Consider the following 21,114-nt stretch of genomic DNA (forward strand, 5'->3'; position numbering starts at 1 on the left):
TTTATCATGACAAAAATAATACCTTAATCAGTCCTATTCATTGCAGCACAGTACCCACACCATAACATAGAGATTCTAAACACCACAAACTCCTGTAGATGTAGATAATATAGTTGTATATATTATTGGCTAGTAGTAAACATATGTTTTCATGATCCATTCCAACCACATTAAAAGGAAAATAAAATCCATATGACACAAAATAATATAATTAAAAGAAAAATAACAGAAAGGAGAAATATTTAAGGAAAATAAAAGATTAGAAATTTGACACCTAAAATATAAATTCGCAATGGCTAAAAGACCAAAAGACATGATCAAACAGTTTTCAAAAGCAAAAATTCAAATTAAGACCTACTTGGAGAAAATATTCAACTTCCTTAAAAGTCATGACATTTCTTCAGCCTGTAATTCTCCATCTGGTATAGTTCAATCTTCTGTGACTTTTTTTTATTGTAGTGCTCACTGATAATTCATTTGTTTCATCGTTAGTGAGATAGAGGAATTTCTGGAATACTGATGATTTATAGATGTATTGAAACAGTCTCAGTAAATCTAAGTCACTGCATTGTTGCCTATCTCAATTTCCAGCTTTCTGTCTGAGATGGATACAGTTCAGAAAAATTTTAGGTCTTGCCTGCTATGGTATTCAAAAATGGAAACTAATTTTTAAACACAAAAAGTTGACTCCTTGAAGGTGGGACAGATTTGCCTTTGTTGCTTCTTGCTTTTCATATTTCCTCATCCTCTTATCTCACCATCTTGCTTAGGTTATTGCTGTTCTCTGTGTATCATTTTTCCAAACATTTCAATTCTCTCTTAGTATCATGGCAACATATTATATTTATGTAATACCAAGAATTTACCTGATGTAACTTCCACTAATGGGTTTAGCATTTTGATAGGCAAGGAGAAAATATAGCACAAGGATAGAAGAATGAAAATACACTCAAGGCAAAGTCAGGAAGAAGAGTCATTGAGTATTTAATAAATGAATGCATTCATCAAATTGACCATCCAGTGCAATGACTCATTCACTTAATAGTGAAGGACAGGATGTTTGATTTGGAGAGAAGTAGACCCTTCCTTTATTCAAAAAGATGTTTCCTTCTGCTGGACCTCATCTGAGCTTTTTAAAAGAGCAAAACAATCAAACAAAAAAAAAGATCAACAACTTTTAAAATAGAAATTATAAAATAAAATATTTTAAAATAGATAAAACCATATAAAACAAAATAATATATTTAAAAGAAAAAGAATCATAACAGATTGGGAAAATTAGGAAAAATACAGACTAAAAACTTGATATTAAAAACATATAAGAAATTTTTTCATAAGTCACAATGGTAAAGCCAAGTTCACAATGGATAATGGCCAAAAGAAATGATCAGACAGTTTTCAAAAAGCAAATATCAAATTGTTATCTTTTTAAAAGTTATCAAAAGTTTTATTTTTATAAAAAACTAAACACACACCCTCGCCACTATTATTAAATCCAACAGCAACATCTATTTTGCCATCAATTGCTGGGATTAGACTGGACACAGAACACCAAATCTAGGCAGTCACAGATTCATAAAATCTCAGTAGGAAATGACTTGAGAAGCTATTTTGGCTAAAAATTCTCAGCAGTATGCTCAAAGAATGGACTGAGAGTCATAAATTTAGAACTTGAAGGGACTTCATCAATTATCTTATCCAACTTCATCATTTTACAAATCAGAAAAATGAGAGCCAAAGAGAGATGAAGTAATATGTCCAGAGGAACAAGGGCAGTAAACAGGAGGGCTGAGATTCAAACCAGGTTCTTTGATGCTAAATCTAGCAATCTTTGCACTATGTAATGCTGCCATCTAGCCTTCACTGGAAGACCTTTCATTTCATTTAACATCATAAAAATGTTCAGGTGAGGGCAGCAAGGTGGCGCATTGTATACAGCACAGGCCCTGGCCCTGGAGTCAGGAGGACCTGAGTTCACATTTGAACTCAGATACTTAATAATTATCTAGGTATGTGACCTTGGACAAGTCACTTAATCCCATTCCCTTAAATAAAATTTAATTAGACCATAATCAGAAATTAGTTATTTTAAGAATCCATAAAATTTTTCTATAGCATTCTGTTTTTACTAAATTCACCTAAAATTTGAATGTCATGTCTCACTTTGAAAAGTCAGATTCTATTAAAAACTCATGACCCAGTCAACTCTATTTGTTCATTAAAAAATATTTTGCTCTTTCAAAGATCACTGGGATAAAATGGACACAGCTTCTTATTATTTCACTACAGTCATTTAAAAAAAGAACTAAGAAGTGTTCTAACAGAGGTATATGTCAATTTTGATGGCATTCAATACTTCTCAGAATGAGATCTGATACTGTAGATGAGGCAATATATTGATGAATGAATAAAAAAATTTATTAAGAAATTACTATGTTTCATTCACTTGTACTAAAAACAGAGGTTGAAAATATAAACATAAGATAATCCCTGCTCTCAAGGAGCTTACATTTCAAGAGAAGACAATACATAAAGGGGAGTGGTATCCAGTGATAGGTAGAGTTTTTTGATATGCAAAATTTTCCTGTATTCATACTTTTAAATCACTTACCATTCTCAATGTAATGTTTTAACATAACTTACTTATGGTCCTAATAAAGAAGTTAAAATATGGTTAATTGACTTCTAAAATGCACCTAGCTCTATAAGAAAAGAGTCATTATGTGAATGAATCTATCCAAGTCCAAAGAATGTCTTGATTCAAGTTTTAAAATGTGCCATTAAAGATTTTTTAATTATTTATCTATTTTATTATAAATTTTATTGTATCTCTTGATTTCTACATCATCAAAGTTTGTTATATTCTTTTGCTACATCTTGCTAACATTGGAGCTGAACAAAAAATTTGATCAAGACTTAAAACAAGCATGGAAAGGTAAAAAGAAAAAAAAACATAAAGGACTCAATAGAGCTAAACTGTTTACATTCCTTCATTGGAAGATGACTTTTGTAATTCTTAAGGATTATACTATAATAGTGCAGCTAGAAGGAATATACATAGACAAAGGGTGCAGATTTAAGGTGAATTTGAGAAAATAAGGGATAATTAATTAAATAATTAATTAAGGGGTGATGAAGAGGAGTACACTGGGTATAGAAGTAAGAGAGAGGTGGAGCAAGGCAAATTATTTCACAGGAAGAGGCAAGAAAGACCTATTACAATAAAGGAAAAGATGAGAATGTGGTGGCAGGCATCATTTGAAACTTACTCTCATCAGAATTAGTTCAAAGAACTAATTTCAGTTTAATATAAAAATGTATCTTACCTAACAGAGAAGTAGGGGGTAAGGGAACAGAAGGGAGGGCAGGGAGGTGCTAGACAGAAGCAAAACACTGGTGAGCAGGAAAAGGAGAGAAAGATGACAAATTAGAGGAAAAATAGGATGGAGGAAGCTCACTATAATGATAATTGTGAATGTAAATGGGATGAACTCTTGCATAGTATGGAAGCAGATAGCAGAGTGGATGAAAAATCAGAATCCTACAACATGCTATTTATTTGAAGCAGAGAAACATATACAGAGTAAAGGGAAAAGACTAGATAAGAATCCATTACTCTTCAACTGAAGTTAAAAAAAACCAAAACAAAGCAAAAGTAAGAACAGATCTAATTAAAAGAGTTAAAGAAGGAACTACATCTTGCTAGAAGGGGTGAGGGGAGGGAAGAATAATAATTGAAGTAGTATTATCAACCCTACACCAAGTGTTATAGCATCCAAATTCTAAAGGAGCAGTAAAGAGAACTACAGGAAGAAATAGAAAGCTATACTAATGGGGGACCTCAACTATGCTCTCTCAGAACTTGGTCAGTGGAATAGTTTCTCAAGACACAGCGGTGAAGGACCATAGTAACCTAGTGTATGATAAACCCAAAGACCCCAATCTCTGGGTTAAGAATTCACTATTTACCAAAATCTGCTGGGAAAACTAGAAAACAATAGAGCACAAACTAGATATAGATCAACATAAAATAAGATCAAAAAGGTATGTGATTTAGATATAAACATGATAAAGCATAAATAAATGATATAACTTAAATAAAGCAAAAGAAAAAGTTATAGTCTACCTGTTAGATTATGGAGAAGGGAGGAATTCATAGCCTAACAAGGATAAAGGACATTATAAAATATGAAATAGATAATTTTTATTATATTAAATTAAAAAGTTTTTGCATGAACAAAACCAATTCAACCAAAATTATTAGGAGGAAAGCAAAAATCTGGGAAATAACTTGCACATTTCTCAAATACACACACACACATACACAAACACACACACACACACACACACACACACACACACACACACACACACACACATATATATATATATATAGAGAGAGAGAGAGAGAGAGAGAGAGAGAACTGAATCAAATTTATAAGAATGTAAGCTATCCCCCAATTGATAAAGGATCTAAGGATATAAACAGACAGTTTTCAGATGAAGAAATCAAAGTTCTCTTTATAGGCATATGAAGAAGTTCTATAAATCACTTTTGATTAGAGAAGTGCAAATTAAAACAATTCTGTAGAACCATTTTATACCTTTAAGATTAGCTAATATGATAAATATTTGAGAGGAAGTAGGAAAATTGGGACACTAATGCATTGTTGGTGGAGTTATGAACTGATCCAATCATTCTGGAGAGTAATTTGGAAACATGGTCAAAGGGAAACCAACTGTATCCCCTTTTATCCAACATTAACACTATAGGGTCTATAACCCCAAAAAACCATTAAGAAGGGAAAGGAACCTGTGAGTGCAAAAATATTAACAGCAGCTGTTTTTGTGGTGACAAAATTTTGCCACCACAAAAAAATTGAGGGAATGCTTATCTTTTGGGGGATGGCTGAACAAACTGTGGAATATGAATATAATGGAATATTATTGTGCAATGAGAAATTATGAGCAGGCAGATTTCAGGAAAAAACTGAAAAAACTTGTATGAACTGATGGAAAGTGAAATGAGCAGGATCAGGAAAATATTGCACACAGTAACAACAACATTGTGTAATAATCAACTCTTTATGGTTTAGTTCTTTTCAGCAACAAATTGATCCAAGACAATTACAAAGGACTCATGATGGAAAATACCAACCACATCTAGATAAAAAACTGATGGACTTTGAATGCAGATCAAAGCATATTTTCCTTTTTTTATTTTTAATTTTTTTCCTTTTTGGTCTGTTTCTTCTTTCACAACTGTGACTTATATGGAAATAAATTTTATATGATTGCAGATATATAACCTATAACAAATTGCTTACCATTTTAGGAAGAGGGGAGGGAAGGAGAAAAATGTGAAGCTCAAAATCTCACAAAAATGGATGCTACAGCGTGTCTACATATAATTGGAGAAAAATAAAATATTATTAATATATCTTTTCTTATCACTATGTAGAAGGAAAGAAACATTGAATACTGACTATTTGGAGCTATGTTATAGATATGACAGTCTTCTTAATGAAGAAAAAGTTCATCATATTTGAGGAGGGAACAGTATATTGAATTCCAAGGATTGCCAATATGGAACCATAGATGCCAGCAAGAAAGAGATGTCTTAAAACTCTTTAGATTTTGAAGGAACCATTAATTCATAGGTAAATTTAAAACAGGTGAAATGATGAGAAACAAAGATCATTAATGATCTCTAACGAATTTATATTAGGCTCTGATGGAGTGTCCCAGGGATGTGAAATTGGCCCTATACTTAATAAAAATAATAATGTTTGTCCTTCATTCTCAAAGAAGACCATGACATCAGGGAGGTGATGCCATGAAGAGCACATGAATTGGATTGGAGTGAGATGGTGCCGTGCTAAATCATCAACCTCATTTTCTCCTCCAGAGTAATCTGGGTCCAGTAGCCAGATAGAGATCAGGATGACTGGAGATTACCCTGAATGTGAGGCAATCAGGGTTAGGTGACTTGCCCAGGGTCACACAGCTAGTTAATGTCAAGTGTCTGAGATTAGAACTCCTGTCCTCCTGACTCCAAGGCCAGTGCTCTATCCACTGTGCCACCTAGTTGATTTGGATAAAGGCATAGTTAATATCCTTTTAAAATACGCAAATCATACATAGCTAGAAAGTTTAGCTAGTATTGGATGACAGGAAACAAAGAAAGAGAAATAAACAAGGTTTACCCATATTTGGATTCAAAAAATAAATTTCTTAAGTAAAGGATAGGGGATTGGCTTGAGAAAGTCAGCATGAATTTATAAGGCTCCTATTCCGTGCTATCACATTATCTGATAATATCATTTCCCCTGCTCACTAAATTAGTTGTTTTCTATCATCTCCAGGAGCAAATATCAAAATACTCTATTTGGCATTCAAAAACCCTTTATAACTTAGTTTCCTCCTACATTTTCAATTTTTCCCACTTTACTCCCTAATATGATCCAGTGGCACCAGCCTTTTTGGGTGGACTCACAAATAAGACACTCCATCTCTTAGTTCCAGGCATTCTCTCTGACTTTTCCCCATACCTATAATTCTTCCACCTTCTCTCTGACTACTGATCTTCCTGGCTTCTTTTAATACCAATTAAAATCACCTTCCCAACCCCTCTTAATTCCACTGCATTCATTTTGTTAATTATATATTTTGTATATATAATATATTTTATATTTATATAATATATATTTTGCTTTATACATTTGTGTGTCTCCTTTATTAACTTCTTGAGGGCAGGGATTCTTTTGCCTCTTTTTGTACCTCAAAACTTAGTGAGGGGGCGGCTAGGTGGCGTAGTGGATAAAGCACTGGCCCTGGAGTCAGGAGTACCAGGGTTCAAATCCGGTCTCAGATACTTAATAATTACCTAGCTGTGTGGCCTTGGGCAAGCCACTTAACCCCATTGCCTTGCAAAAAAAAAACTTAGTGAGGTGCCTAGAATGTTTATTAATAAATGTTTATTAATTAATTTATTGGTTGATTGAAACAAAAAAGAAACTACTTTCATTCAAGGAATTTGTACTTTATGTCTCAAGGGCTCAGTTTTCCTATCTCTAAAATAAAGAGGTTGAATTATATAACCTCTAAGATTGCTAAGTTCTGTGGGAAGAGCAAAATAAATTCACAGATGACCTCTTAGTAGGATTTCCACCTAGCTGATATCTGACCTGTTTGACTTCACTGATGTTTTAATTGCTTTATACCACTGTATCCTTGTATGACTGGGACACCTCCTAATTCCAACATAAGTTCTGGTATTTCAAATGGGAGGCACAATGGACAGAAATCTAGACTTGGAGTCCAGAAGACCTTTGGGGGGAGGGTAGGGGGTGGGAGTGTTCAAATCCAAGCATAGTGCCAGAGAAAGAATACTAAGTCAGAGTATCTGAACAGTGTGATCTTGAACAAATCACTTCTTTTTCCAGGCCCCGGACCATTCATATATAAAATGAGTAGCATTGGATTACTTGACCAGTGGGCAATGGGCAAGTGACTTAACCTCTGTAAACCTAAAGCAACTTTCTTTTTTTCCTTTTACCTTTTTTCAACTTTTTAAGAATATAAATTATAAACAAGTTTTAGTGTGGGAGGTGGAATCAGTCCCCTCTCCAGTTTAATTGCAGGTTCATTCTTTATGACCTTTCAGTTAATCAATAAGAACGCACTTATACAAAGAGCAGACATAAAAAAAAAAACCCTTCACCTTTTATTTTTACCAAGAATCCACAAGGTGGCGCTTGATTAAACCTAAATGCAGAATTAATTTATACTAGCTGGGGATTTAAAAGTGTGGGTTTAGTTTAATTCAGTACAATTCAATTCAGTTCAAACAATATTTTTAAACTGTCTATTATTTGGGGAGTTTTGTGTTAATCTAATCTTAATGTTGATAAATTAAAATTATAGTTTTTCTCTGGTTAGACTGTGTACCTACCATTTAGGTTTAAATAGCTAAAGAAGTATTCAACATGATTGAATCAGAGAAAGAGGCAATCAATACTTATTTTTAATTTTTTTTATTTAAGGCAATGGGGTTAAGTGACTTGACCAAGATCACACAGCTAGCCAATTATTAAGTGTCTGAGGCCAGATTTGAACTCAGGTACTCCTGACTCTAGGGCTCTATCCACTGTGCCACCTAGCTGCCCTCAATACTTATTTATTAATAGGGTTGACCTATTAAAATGATTTAAAATTAGTATGATATTGATATGAAATTGAATATATAAAAGAAATTATTTTTATTACTATTCTTTTGTTTTCATCTATTTTCCTTTGCCCTTTGGTATGATTAATCTTGTATCAACTTTGGGACTTAAAATGATCCTTTAAATGTCTGCTGACTTCCCCAAAGCAATAGCCATTGCAATATATCTAACATTTATTAAGTATTCTATTTAATAGTTACAACTTTTGCATATTTTTAGTGAAAAATATATGCTTAAAAGCACAGAATTAAGAAGTCAATGAAACATATGTATGACATAAAATTTAGCACTGAACCAGTAAGAGATGGGGGAAATCAGTTGAATTTAGTTTCATCTTATCAAAGTTCAATGTTCAGAGTCAATCTAATGTCAGTTGAAGCATACATAAATGACTATTGCTATCATAAAATAAAAGTAAATCAGAATTATTGCTTATCCTAAGTAGTTTACACACTATTGTGGCAGGAAATGAATAAAAAAAATGCTTGTTGAGGAATGGTCCAGGTTTTTTTCTTCTTGATCCTTTGTGCCTTTGGCCAGGACCCCAGGGTATATGGCTACCTTGAGGGCTCCATGTTTTTCTGGAGAGACCTATGGATAACTTGGGGATGACATAGGGAATTATGTTTTTATCTGTGTGTGGCCCCTCTCCTTTCTCCCTAAGCATCTTCACACCACTAGTAAGTTTAGAGGTAGTATTTGAACCCAGATCCTAGGCAGACCCCAATAGTGTACCACAGGGTATATGACATGACAGTGAATCAATTATTATCAATATTGTACCAAAGAAATAATAAATACTCAAGATAAATCAAGAAATCTTTACTTTATGGGGGTCTTAAGCTTGTTGAGGAAATTTCATATCTTATTAAAGATATAGAATCAATTCCAATTATCTTTGATCACAAACACTTAATAATTGCTCTTCCAGTCCATAGAGAAGACAAATCCTATGATTATGAGCTGGAAATGTCAGGAGTCAATGTCAGAGGAAAGGAGGGATTTCTAGACTGTGTTGAGTTCCCCTATCAGTTCTGGAATCAGGGAGGAGTCAGATATGAGGAGTCACAAATGGTGAGCTCAAGATGTAGAAAAAGTAAACTCAGGTCTTGCCCTTTATTAGTATTGTGAGTTAAGTGAATTTAAACAGGTTCAGGGGAAAGGAGCTAATTCTTTGGTGAACTTTAGAGTTTTCCTGTTTTAATGGAAATAGATGCAGGAGAATGAGTCCTATGAAAATAAGGACTTGGATATGCCCTTTAGAGAGCCTGAGCTGACTAGAAGGAGCATGGAAAGTTTTCTTCACTGGAAGAAGTATTAAAATATAGCATGAAAACATTGATCTAGGAGTCTGGAGAGTTTGGATTAGAACTTCACCCCTTAGATTTATCAACCCTAGTCCTAAGGCAAGAGAGTCTCTGAGCCTCTTTTAGACTCAGTTTCCTCCTTAATAAAATGAGAATCATGATAATAGCACCTATTTTACAGGGTCTTTATGAAGAGTAAATGACATAATTATATACATATAATGTTTTGCAAATGTTATAGGACTCTATAATAGTTAGCTATAATTACTTTGATCCTTAGGAATGAATCAGCAACATAATTCTATGGAATGAATGATGAACTTGGGTTCAAATCTGAACTCTGTTACTATTTTTGTGATCTTAGACAAATCACTTAAATTTTGGGGGTCTCAGGTTCCTCATCTGTGAGAGGAGAGAAATAGACTAAATTAACTCAAAGCGCTCTCGCTCTCTCTCTCTCTCTCTCTCTCTCTCTCTCTCTCTCTCTCTCTCTGTTCTAACCCTAGGAATTCTTTGTGTTTTGTCTTTTCTGTTGAGTGAAATAAAACTCATCTTGCATTTAGTGAATTATTTTTGACCTGGGTACTTGCTTTGACTTTTTTGATAGAGACCTATGTATAATGTATTGCCAGAAGAAATGCATCAAAGGTTTCCTTGGCATGAGCTCAGAGAGAGGGCAGGAAGGGGGAGAGAGAAGTGAAGACAAAAGAAGAGAAACTTTCCAGTCTCACCTAGTGTCATACTGTGTCTGGAGGGCTGTACAAATCCCTAGGAGGTGGGGTTCACTAGAAGGACAAGTAACTGGCCTCTCTTAGCAACTTCAAGTGCTTTATAGGATTTTTGGAAGTAGTGCTTTCTGTATTGCTCTCACTCCTTTTGTTAACCTATTATTTTCATTTTGAATAGTTATCCCTTTTCAGAGCCATATAAAGGTGAGAAGATTATAGTACTGAAACATTAATTAATACCTTATTATGTTTGTTAGTTTCCAGGCAAATAGACGGCTAACAAACTTTGTTAAGCATTTTAGCTGAGAGCCATTATTCTATCTTCAGCTGTAGTCTGTAAATGAAAATCCTTTTCTCAAATATCATTTTAAAAACCCAATACTTGTTCTCTTCCTAACCTGACTTTTTTTCCAAAGCTCTATAAAAAATCATAAACAGCAGGGCGGCTAGGTGGCACAGTGAATAGAGCACTGGCCCTGGAGTCAGGAGTACCTGGGTTCAAATCTGGCCTCAGACACTTAATAATTGCCTAGTTGTGTGGCCTTGGGTAAGCCACTTAACCCCATTTGCCTTTCTAAAAAAAAAAAAACCTAAAAAAATCATAAGCAGTGATGAAGACACCATCTTATCACTTAAAAGCACAGTTATAATCTGAAATCAGCTAAACAAAGAATTTTAGAGTTAAAGAAATCTTCTAGATCTCCATTCTCAAAAAAGAATCCCTATTTCCCTTTAATTTTCAAATCATCCTCTAATCTTTGTTTAAAGAGTTCCAATTCAGAGGCAATCAACAACCTTTTCAGGCAGCCCAGTTCACTTCTGGACAATGCTAAGTGTTAGGAAGTTCTCCCAGACAACAAACTTGAATCTGTCTCTGAACTCCCACCTATTATTCCTGGTTCCTTCTTCTTGTATTTGGGAAGCTGATTTTCACCTTCAAGAGAGAGGTAAGCAAAGGAGAAGGATCTCTTGTCCCATTCCAATTCAGAAGACCACTCCCAAAGTTGCATGTTGTAGTATAAAATTCCTATCACAGTTTCTTAGGAAATAGGCACAAGAACACCCTTCGGGAGAAGTTTTGCCATGCTGTTTGAAGTAATATAGAAGATTTCCTAACTGCCAATCCAACTGTCTTTCTTTTTTATTACCTAGATTTCCTGATCCCCAATTCCAATTCTCTTTCCAAAAGTTATTTGAATTTGTTATGTTCTTCAGGAAATTGTTTGTCAATCTGTTCTTTTAGTTTGATTTCAGTCATAGCCAACTCTTCATGACTATATTTTGAGTATTCTTGGAAAAGATACTGGAATATAGGCCATGTCTTTCTCCAAGCTTCTTTTATAGATGGAAATGAAACAAAAAGGTTGAAGTGACTTGCACAATAGAAAATGTCAGAAGTTAGATTTGAACTCTAGTCTTCCTGACTACTAGTACCTTGTCCACTGTACTACTAAGCTGTCCTCCTAGGTTCTAATCCCAGTTTTGGTACTTAGAACATGTATAAACTTGGGCCTCATTTCACCTCCCCATACCTCAAGAGTAGGGTGAACCAAATGAACTTTCAGTCCCTTCCAACTTTCAATCTATGAGTCTATAATCCTACAGTAGAGTAGAAAGAAACAGGATCCGGGTTCAAATCTTAGCTCTGTCATTTAAGACCTTGGGTAAATCGCTTCTCCCATAGAATTTTCATTTTTCAACTTCAAAATGATGAGAGGGTGAAAGGTTAGACTATATGATTTCTAAGGTTTCTTTCCATTACAAAATCCTGAGATCTGATCTGAAAGGAATTATCCTATTCTTTTTGACTCATTTTCACTAGACCAGAGCCTTCATCTGCTTAAACTGTACTTTGTTTCTAGCTTAGATCAGAGAAGCTACATGTGTCCACATTTCCATGTTCTATTTTTGCCATTCTCCTGACCCATAAGTTCCACCAGGGAAAACCATCTGGCATAAAAAAATCTTGCTCCAGATCCCTCAGGCACCCTCCAACTTCAGGCTGAGAGGAGCCCAGCTCAAGTGGCCCAGGTCACTTACCCATTGAAGGTCATTATCCCCAGGGAACAAGAACAAAGTAGTTTTCAAGGATGGGACTTTTCTCCTAGTGTCTCTCAGGTCAGAGATTATTCTGACTTGGCATCACTGTCTCACTCCCTCTAGCTCCACAATCAACACTCAGATACAGGTATGTAGCTGTTTGCAGCTTGGCAATGATGCTCCTCTCCTGTTTGCTCTCCTGGCTCACACTCCACACTGTTTACCTTTGATGGAATCGTGGGAGGAATGGATTGGGGCGTGAAGGTGGGCGGGGAAAGGTGAGTCTTCTACCGGTGTAACTGTTCTGAGGCATCTGAGGCAGTCAAAGACTCCACGGCCTGGAGCCACAGAGTAGTCAAAGACTCCAAGGCCAAAGGTGCCATTTCTTACTTTCTTCAGATCCTACTCTGCTTTTGATTTCATTTCAATGATTCAGTTCAATATAATTCAACAATTTCCTGCTCCATGGGGAACACTGGGAAACAGTCCCTGCCTTCAAAGAGCCCACTTAGGGGGCTTGATGATCATACAACTACACAGACACAAAGCAATATAATTTTCAAGTGAGAGAAGAGTACTAATACCTGGAGGGCTGTTTTAAGAGGTAAAACCACAGTTGTAAGTTTCAGATCAAGAATTCTTAGAAATTTTTTTTAAGGAATTTTGGAAAACACTAACACAAAACCAAAATCAGTGCCTATCTAACAGGATACATATTCCCATATTCCCTCTATTGGCATATTCTCCCTTCTTCTCTACCACCATCACTAGTGATTTCCTATTTTACTCCATTCTCTGTCCCTATTTTGGAGGCAGTAGGATGGGAAGAGCATTAAAATTAGGATCAGAGTCCCTAGATCCTGCCATTGGTTATGGTTTCAGTAAAGTGGAGCAAGTCTTGAGCCAGGCTAGATATAGTGGATTTTGTGAGGCACTCATTAATCACTATAGAACAGTGGGAGCTCTAAATTCTTGGAAATATAAATACTACCGGGAAATCTAGAAATTACAACTGATCTGCAGACTCCGAGAATATTGTAGTCAGAAAGATCTTTAGACATCATCTCATCCTCCGATTTATTGTCTTTATTTTAAATATACTGTTGACTTGTTTTCTTTTGGTTTTGTTACAGAAATGTGTTTATTATAAATTTTTTAGCAAAAGATTTTTCTGTATTTCACTCTTTCCCATTCTTGTCATCTTAAATATTAGTTTCAGTTATAGATGAGATGATGGGGAATTCTCCCAAATCTTAGTAAGCACCTGGCCCCATGCTGGGATTTGGGGTTTTGTTTTGGTTTTTTGGTGTTGCTGTTTTTTAATTTTAGATAGGTCAAGTGGTGGCCATTTAACTGATTACAACATCTTTTCTGTTTTGTTGTTATTGTTCAGTTGTGTCCAACTCCTCATCACCCCATATGGAGTTTTCTTGGCAAAGAAACTGGAGTGATTTCCCATTTCCTTCAACTCATTTTATAGATGAAGAAATTGAGGCAAACAGATGGTTTTCCCTGACTATGGGTCAAAAGTAGAACTTATGGGTCAGGGGAATGACAAAAATAGAACATGAAAACATGGGCACCTGTCATATCTCCCATCTGAGTTAGGAACAAAGTACTGTTCAGGCAGATGAAGGTTCTGATCCGGTGAGAATGAGTCACAGGGAATGGGATAATTCCTTCCTGATTAGGAGATCACAGGATTTTATAACCAAAAAGGTCACTGGGCTTTTTGATTTTCTGAAAAGGAAAATGATTTTAAATCAGTGCCATAGTAGGTTATTGTAGTAGCCCTAAGGTTGGAGTAAGGAAGATCTAAGTTCAAATCTGATCTCAGTCACTTAATGGTTATGTGATCTTGGGCAAATCAAACTTCTATCTATCTCAATTTTGTCATCTGTAAAATGGACATAATTTGATGCCTCCCAGGGTTGTCAAGGGTATCAAATGAGATGATATAAAGTGCTTTGCAATCCTAAAAGTGTTATTTAAATACTATTACTATTAGTATTATTATTAATTATCCTGTTAGAGATAATATCATGAAAAACAGGAACTAAAATCTTCCTTAGAGTAAAACATCAACATTGACTGACTGGATTTGAATGAGTAGTCCATTGAAGCACTTCTAAGAGCTTTTAAGCATCAAAGACTATTTTATATGAACATAAATGAATATACAAAATATTCTAACTTTTTAAAGTTGATATAGTAATTATAGCAGCTGCTTCATTGTGTAATAATGATAACAGTTAGCATTTATATAGTACTTACTATGTGCCAGGTACTATATTAAAGACTTTACAATTATTATCTCATTGGTCCTCACAACAACCCTGGAAGGGAAATGATATTAATAATATTCTCATTTTATAGTTGAGGAAACTGAGATTGTGAGTTGACCAGTGTCATTCAGTTAATATTATAATGATATTTGGATTTCAACTCAGGTCTTCCTGACTATAAGCTTGGTACTCTACCCTGTTTCCTTTGAGCTTCTCCAAAAGGATGATCTTTGAAGAATGTGATCAAATTGTAGATTTTGTATTGCAGGATGGCCCAGGGGCTTACTAGAATTGTGATTCTCATTCTCCTTCACACTAGAGGATTTCACATTTGTGTGCAACTGTTCTGCCATCTTGGTCCACTCAGAAATCCTACACCCTTTTAGAGGGAGAAGTATTAAGCAAAGCAACCCTTGGAATCCTGAACCAGGACATTCTTTCCATTAATTTGTTTTTTAAAATATTTAAATAACTGTATTTCAAGCTAATGAGCTTCCTTGGGAATACAATGTATTTTATATATTTAAAAACATTATTCTGAAAAGGAGTCCATGGACTGCACCAGACTCTGTCAAAGAATCCAGGTCACAAAAAATGTTAAGAACCAATGAATTTACAGATGAAGAAGCTGTGATTCAGGGAGGGGGAAGTGATTTACTCAAGTTCATTCAGTAAATCAGTGATAATTTGAAATATAGGCTTCTGGGTCTTTGACTCAAAGTCTACTTTCACTACATCTTTTATCTATGAAACCTACTCTCAGAGATTTTCCTCTCACCAGCTTAAGCCTCAAATGAGGATCTGCAAACAGACAAACTTAGTTCTGGATTACTAACCCTCCTCAACACTCCTCCTCACGTTATGATCTCTTCATTGTTAATTAACTCCAAGGAAACTATGACTAGGTCTCATGGGAATGGGTTTAATAACTTCTAATTATGAAGTATCTGAAATGTAAGGGTCCAGGAGCAGCTGTCCTGAAGCATCTGTCATCCAGTTGGAACTCTGGAAAATCTCAGCTCTCCAAAATTGAGAGATCTACTCTTTCTTCCTTCCTCTTTCACTTGGCCATAGTGAAGCCATCACTAAGCAAAACATTCATTTCTTTCACCAAGGACCTGAAGTTCCAGGTTTCCTTGGCCTTTATAACATGAGGTCCCTTTTAGGATTCTCTTTTGGAGTCCTAGCTGAGGATCAGCTAAAAATTAACTGGGTCTGGCATGGCACCTATGATCATCAGCACCACATAAGAAGATAGAAAGGAGAAACTCAACATGAAGCTTTGACTGCTTTGGAAAAATACTAAAATCTAGGCTAGTTTTCAAAATGTCAAAAAATTGAATGACTGAAATGATTGCCTATAGCCTGGGACCAAGACTGGTTCTTAACAAGCTTGGGAGCTGAATGAATAACAGTAATGATAATGGTGATGATGATAATGATGGTGATGATGGTGGTGGTGGTGGTAGTGGAGATAAATATTTACATAGTGCTTTGCATACAGTATTTCATTTGGGCTTCACAACAACTACAGGAATTATATTTTATCTCTCTCTCTCTCTCTCTATATATATATATATGTACATATATATATATATATATATATATATATATATATATAAAACTGAAGATCATAGAAGTTAAGAGATTTGTCCAAGAAAATATAACTTGCATATGTTAGAAGTGAGATTTGAAACCAGGTCTTCCTAATTCTAAATCTAGTACTTTATCCAGATTTTTATAGAAGATGTCCCAGTGCTTTAACTCCTCCTTCTTCCCTCTCAATATTGAATATTCTCCCCTCCTCCCTCACCTTGTAGGCTACAAGTTGCCCCAGATTTTCAATTAGCTGGATATATACAACCTTGGGGGCAAATTCCTTATCTATAAAAGGAAGAGGTTGAACCAGGTGGTCTCTAAGGTCCTTTCCAGCTTGAGATTCTTAAACCATGAGCCATTCAGAGTTACTCACTGTGGAATCCACATGGCCAAGCATTAAGGGTTAAGATCAAATGTTTAGAACAAGGAGAGGGCTTAGATGCCATCTAGTCTAATTCCCCCATCTCACAGATCAGAAAACTGAGGCCCAGTGAAGTCAGATGACTATCCAAGACTATACAAATAGTAAATGAATTGAACCCAGTGTCTAGAGATGTAAAGAGCAACTTTTACTATACCCAGCAATCTCTCAGCTTCCTGATCTTTCCTTCTTCCCCTTCTTTCATCTTGTCCAACCTAGTATCTCATTTCCCTAAGGCCCTACCCTATACTAGGGAATTAATAAGATAATTTAAAGTTAAATTTAAGGGAAGGATGACTAAGGGTGTTGCTACTTCCAAATGAACCATATGTGCATGTAACTCTTGCATTTTAACTGATACCTTTAAGTAATCACCAATGGTGTAAGGCACAGGAATGAGGAAGTTATCTTTGGTCTGGTGGGACTTTCCCAAAATGTTTCAAATTCTAGGATTAGATGATTCAAGATTAGAGCTAGAAGGCAGTTCAGAGACTATTTAGTCTAATCCTCTCATTTTATAGATGAGGACTGGGATCCAGCAAGATTAAGTAACTTCTAAAACTTCATTTTTAGGTAGTCAATGACAGAAACAAGATTCAAACCCAGACCTTCTGACTCTTTAAATCACATTAGGTCTGTCTACAACTACTTTAGTTGTGTTGCCAATGATATTTGGGATATCCAAATAAAGATAGATTTCAAGGGTTAATGAAAAACAAAGAAATACATATGCTCCCTGGGATTTTAAAACTACTCAGTATTTTATTATAAAAGTCTCACAAAGTAATCAAGTTAAACTTTTCTCCTCCCAGAGAGTCAACAGGCACTTTTGGACAGGATGAATAACAAAAGGCTAAGTGAGGTTGCTTGGGAGACAGAGACAGACAGAGAAAAAAGGAGAGACATAGAGAAAGAACAGTCAAACAGAGCTAACAGAGAGCAGACTGCCCCCAGCAAGGGTCCAGCTCAGGTTTTATAGCCTTGTCCAATATCTGGGCACTAAGGGCAAAAGGAGAAATCCCTCCCTCCACTTATAAGACCAAAACCAGGCAGAAAGTTGGAAGCTGGAGGTTGAGAATGAAAAGACAGGATACAAATTTTATATTTAACAGTGAAACAATTAGGAGTCACCTTGCATCTCAGAAGCATATAGCTTACATCTCAAGAGCAAACATTCTTCCACAATTAACAAGATTTAACAGCATAAAAGATTACAGAATTTGTTTCTAATTATAAATTTCCTATATTCATAATTCTCTGTATCAGTTGGCCAACCTTTCCTAGCAAAGGGGGAATGGCTGAACAAGTTGTGGCTTATGATTGTGAATGTACTTTATTGTACTGTGGGAAATGACAAAGGGGTATAGTTTCAGAAAAAACATAGGACAATCAGTTCATATGAACTGAAACAAAATGAGATGAGAACCAGGAGATCATTGTATACAGTAACAAAAATGTTTTAATGGTGATCAATTATGAAAGACTCAGCTGCTCTGATCAATACAATGATCCAAGACAATTCCAAGGGATTCATGATGAAAAAATAATCACCTCCAGAAGAGAACTGATAAACTGAGTGCAAATTGAAGCATTATTTTTTTTACTTTATTTTTCTTGGCTGTTTTGGTTATTTGGCTAATGTGGTAATGTTTTGCATGATTTCACATATATAATTGATATCATATTGTTTGCTTTTTCAGTGGGTACAAAAGGGTGTGGGGAGAGAGAGAATTTGGGACTCAAAATATAAAAAGAAAATAATGTTTAAAATAAATATAAATTTAAAATATTTTAAGGTAGGACCTTATTTGAACCTTACTTATTAGTACATTATTAATCAATGTAGAACAACATGCCAAGTCCATTCATTTTCAACAAAGTATACCTTGCTAGAATGAAAACCTTCCAAATGAATCCTTATGACTTGTCATTTAATTCCTTTATTGGTCAAAGGGAACATTGAGTCTTTCTAAATGTTCATTCCACTCCCTTTCTTATCTTTAATTCTCCCAGGGTTATAGGCTTCTCAAATTCTCTTGCCTGGCTTAAAGCTTAATACAAAAGCTTTCTGATTTAATTTCTGGACCCATCTTTTGTTCATCATAAGTAAAAGACCAGACTTCATATTGCTACAGTCTATATTAATTCTCTAATATCCATTCTCTCTTCTCCAGACATTTTTAAAAAATAGCATGCTGGATCTTTCTTTTTCTATTTCCAGTGTTCCTCTTAGCCACTGGGTTGGCTTGTCATGCTTAACTTTTAGAATTAGTAGGGAAACAAAGAAAGCTTTGAATGAATTGTGAATTGAGGTAATTTCTGGGGTGATCAAATTATCATTTATTTTAGTTACAAGGTCCAATCTATTTCACAGATGAGAAAACTGGGTTTTTCATTAATCATAGAGCTAGAAGTTATGTTGAATGTTTTTTGCTTTCTGATACTTATATTAATTAATATTCCACATAATCACAGTGCCTCAGAATTGAAAGGGACTTCAAGGCCACCTGAGCTCACCTTTGCTTGAGGCAATCTATTCCATTTTCAGATTATTCTAGTTATTATTAGGTTTTTCCTGACATCAGACCTGAAGTTGATTCTTTGTAGTTTTTACCCACTCCAAATTCTGACCTCTGGTGCCAAACAAAATAAATCCATTCCCTTTGATGGGTTTTGATATTGGGCTGATTGGCTACAAAATCTGACCAGGATTTCTGGCTTACAGATCCCCATAGTTAGAACTCTGAGATTGGAAACGTCAGTAGAAAACGGTTTAGGAAAAGGCCAAAACCCAGGTCCATTTTTCTGGGTCACATGGCTTAAAATTGGGGAAAGGGAAGAAATTGCCCCTCCTCACCCTAAGATACAAATACAGAAAAAAGTCACCTGAGTTTTCAATACACCTTTTTAACTGCACAACCCATGAAGGAGATTACTCCCAACCGCTTGGTGGGTCCACTGCAGAACATCCATTCTCCCAGAAGCAGGTGAATGACAACCATTTTAAGAGGTGTAAATATGAGCCAAATTCCTAATACATTGCTATAACATGTTGTCATTAATTCAGCACAGGGTTTTAGTCTATCAAAACTATTTAGGATCATATTGGATATTTTTCCTAGTACTACATCATCTCCACATTTGATAAGCATGCTCACTATTCCTTTAGTGATACAATCAATAGTGTGCTGGACCTGGAGTCAAGGAAGAACTGAGTTCAAATCTGAACTCTGACAATTACTAGCTGTGTGACACAGGGCAAGTCAATTAACCTGTTTGCCTCAGTTTCCTCATCTATAAAATGGGGATAATAATAGGACCTACCTTCCAGGCTTACTGTAAGGATAAAACGAAATATTTGTTAAGCGCTTTGTAAGCCTTAAGGTGATAGTGTAGATGCTAATTATTACTATTGAACTCATTATTATTAAATATATTGATAAAAATTTTTAATAGCATGCAGTCCAACAAAGATCTCTGGGGCATTCTACTGCATACCTCTTTCTATGATATCATTGAACCATTAACAATAAGTCTTTAAGTTCAGTCTTTCAACCAATTAATTACATATCCACCCAATTATATCCACATCTTTTAATCTAATCATGAGAATAGCATGAGAAGAGACAGTATCAAATGCTTTTGTAGCAAAAAAAGTCAGGAAATTCTTGCCAGTTCCTGGTACAATTTGAAGTAGGAAGAAGCCAGTTCTGTTCCCTCACTTTGTATGATTTTGAATGGGGAGTGGGGGCATATCTTGGAGTCTCAGTTTCCTAATCTGTAAAATAAAAGGTTTGCATTAGATGTCCTATACAATTCCTTCTAAAACTATGTTCCTGTAACTTCCAAAGTTTCTTTTGAACTCAGAGACATCTTGGTGACACAGTGGATAGAACACCAGCCCTGGAGACAGAAGGACTTGGGTTAAAATCTGGCCTCAGACACTATCTGTCTGACCCTGATCAAGACACTAAACCTAACTGCCTCAATAAAATAAATAAATTTTATTATAAAATAAAATTAAATTAAAAATTTGTACTCATGGAGAAAAAAAAAGAAAAAAGAAAGAAAATTCTTGCCAGAATGACAAAAGGTCCCCAGTAACTAGAGTCCTGGAAGTGACTGGAGATTCAGGAGGTTAGAATTTTCATTAAGGAACTTAGGCTTCTGTGGTCTATAAAAGATCTATAAAAGAATCTCTACAATATTAGGAAGAAGATTGCTATACTAAAACCATACCATCAACATACTAGCACCACATTATCGTGCCACATCATCCCACCAAGATGTCGACACATCTATAACATGCTTACACCAAACCATCAATACACCATAACATACCAATAACATGCAGATTATACACTGATATTGTATAGTCACATCAATATGACAACACACATCACTGCACAACTCGACTCCACCAATATGCCAACAGCCTACCTATAACACACCAACATCATATCAACTTCATGTCATGACTCCACCAACATGCCAACAACAGATCAA

At 35.3% G+C, this 21,114-nt stretch overlaps 1 protein-coding gene across 2 annotated transcripts in view; it reads right to left on the reverse strand.

Moving 5' to 3' along the window:
- The window catches only part of PLB1 (phospholipase B1), a 224,008-nt gene extending 211,561 nt beyond the window's left edge, over positions 1–12,447 (reverse strand). For both annotated transcript variants that reach the window (XM_074209801.1, XM_074209798.1), the window contains exon 1: positions 12,304–12,447. The gene's annotated coding sequence lies outside the window, so the exon portion shown is untranslated. The remainder of the gene's footprint in view (positions 1–12,303) is intronic.
- Positions 12,448–21,114: the final 8,667 nt, after the last annotated feature.

This window comes from Macrotis lagotis, chromosome 1, assembly GCF_037893015.1.
Source record: "Macrotis lagotis isolate mMagLag1 chromosome 1, bilby.v1.9.chrom.fasta, whole genome shotgun sequence".
Classification (NCBI taxonomy): domain Eukaryota; kingdom Metazoa; phylum Chordata; class Mammalia; order Peramelemorphia; family Peramelidae; genus Macrotis; species Macrotis lagotis.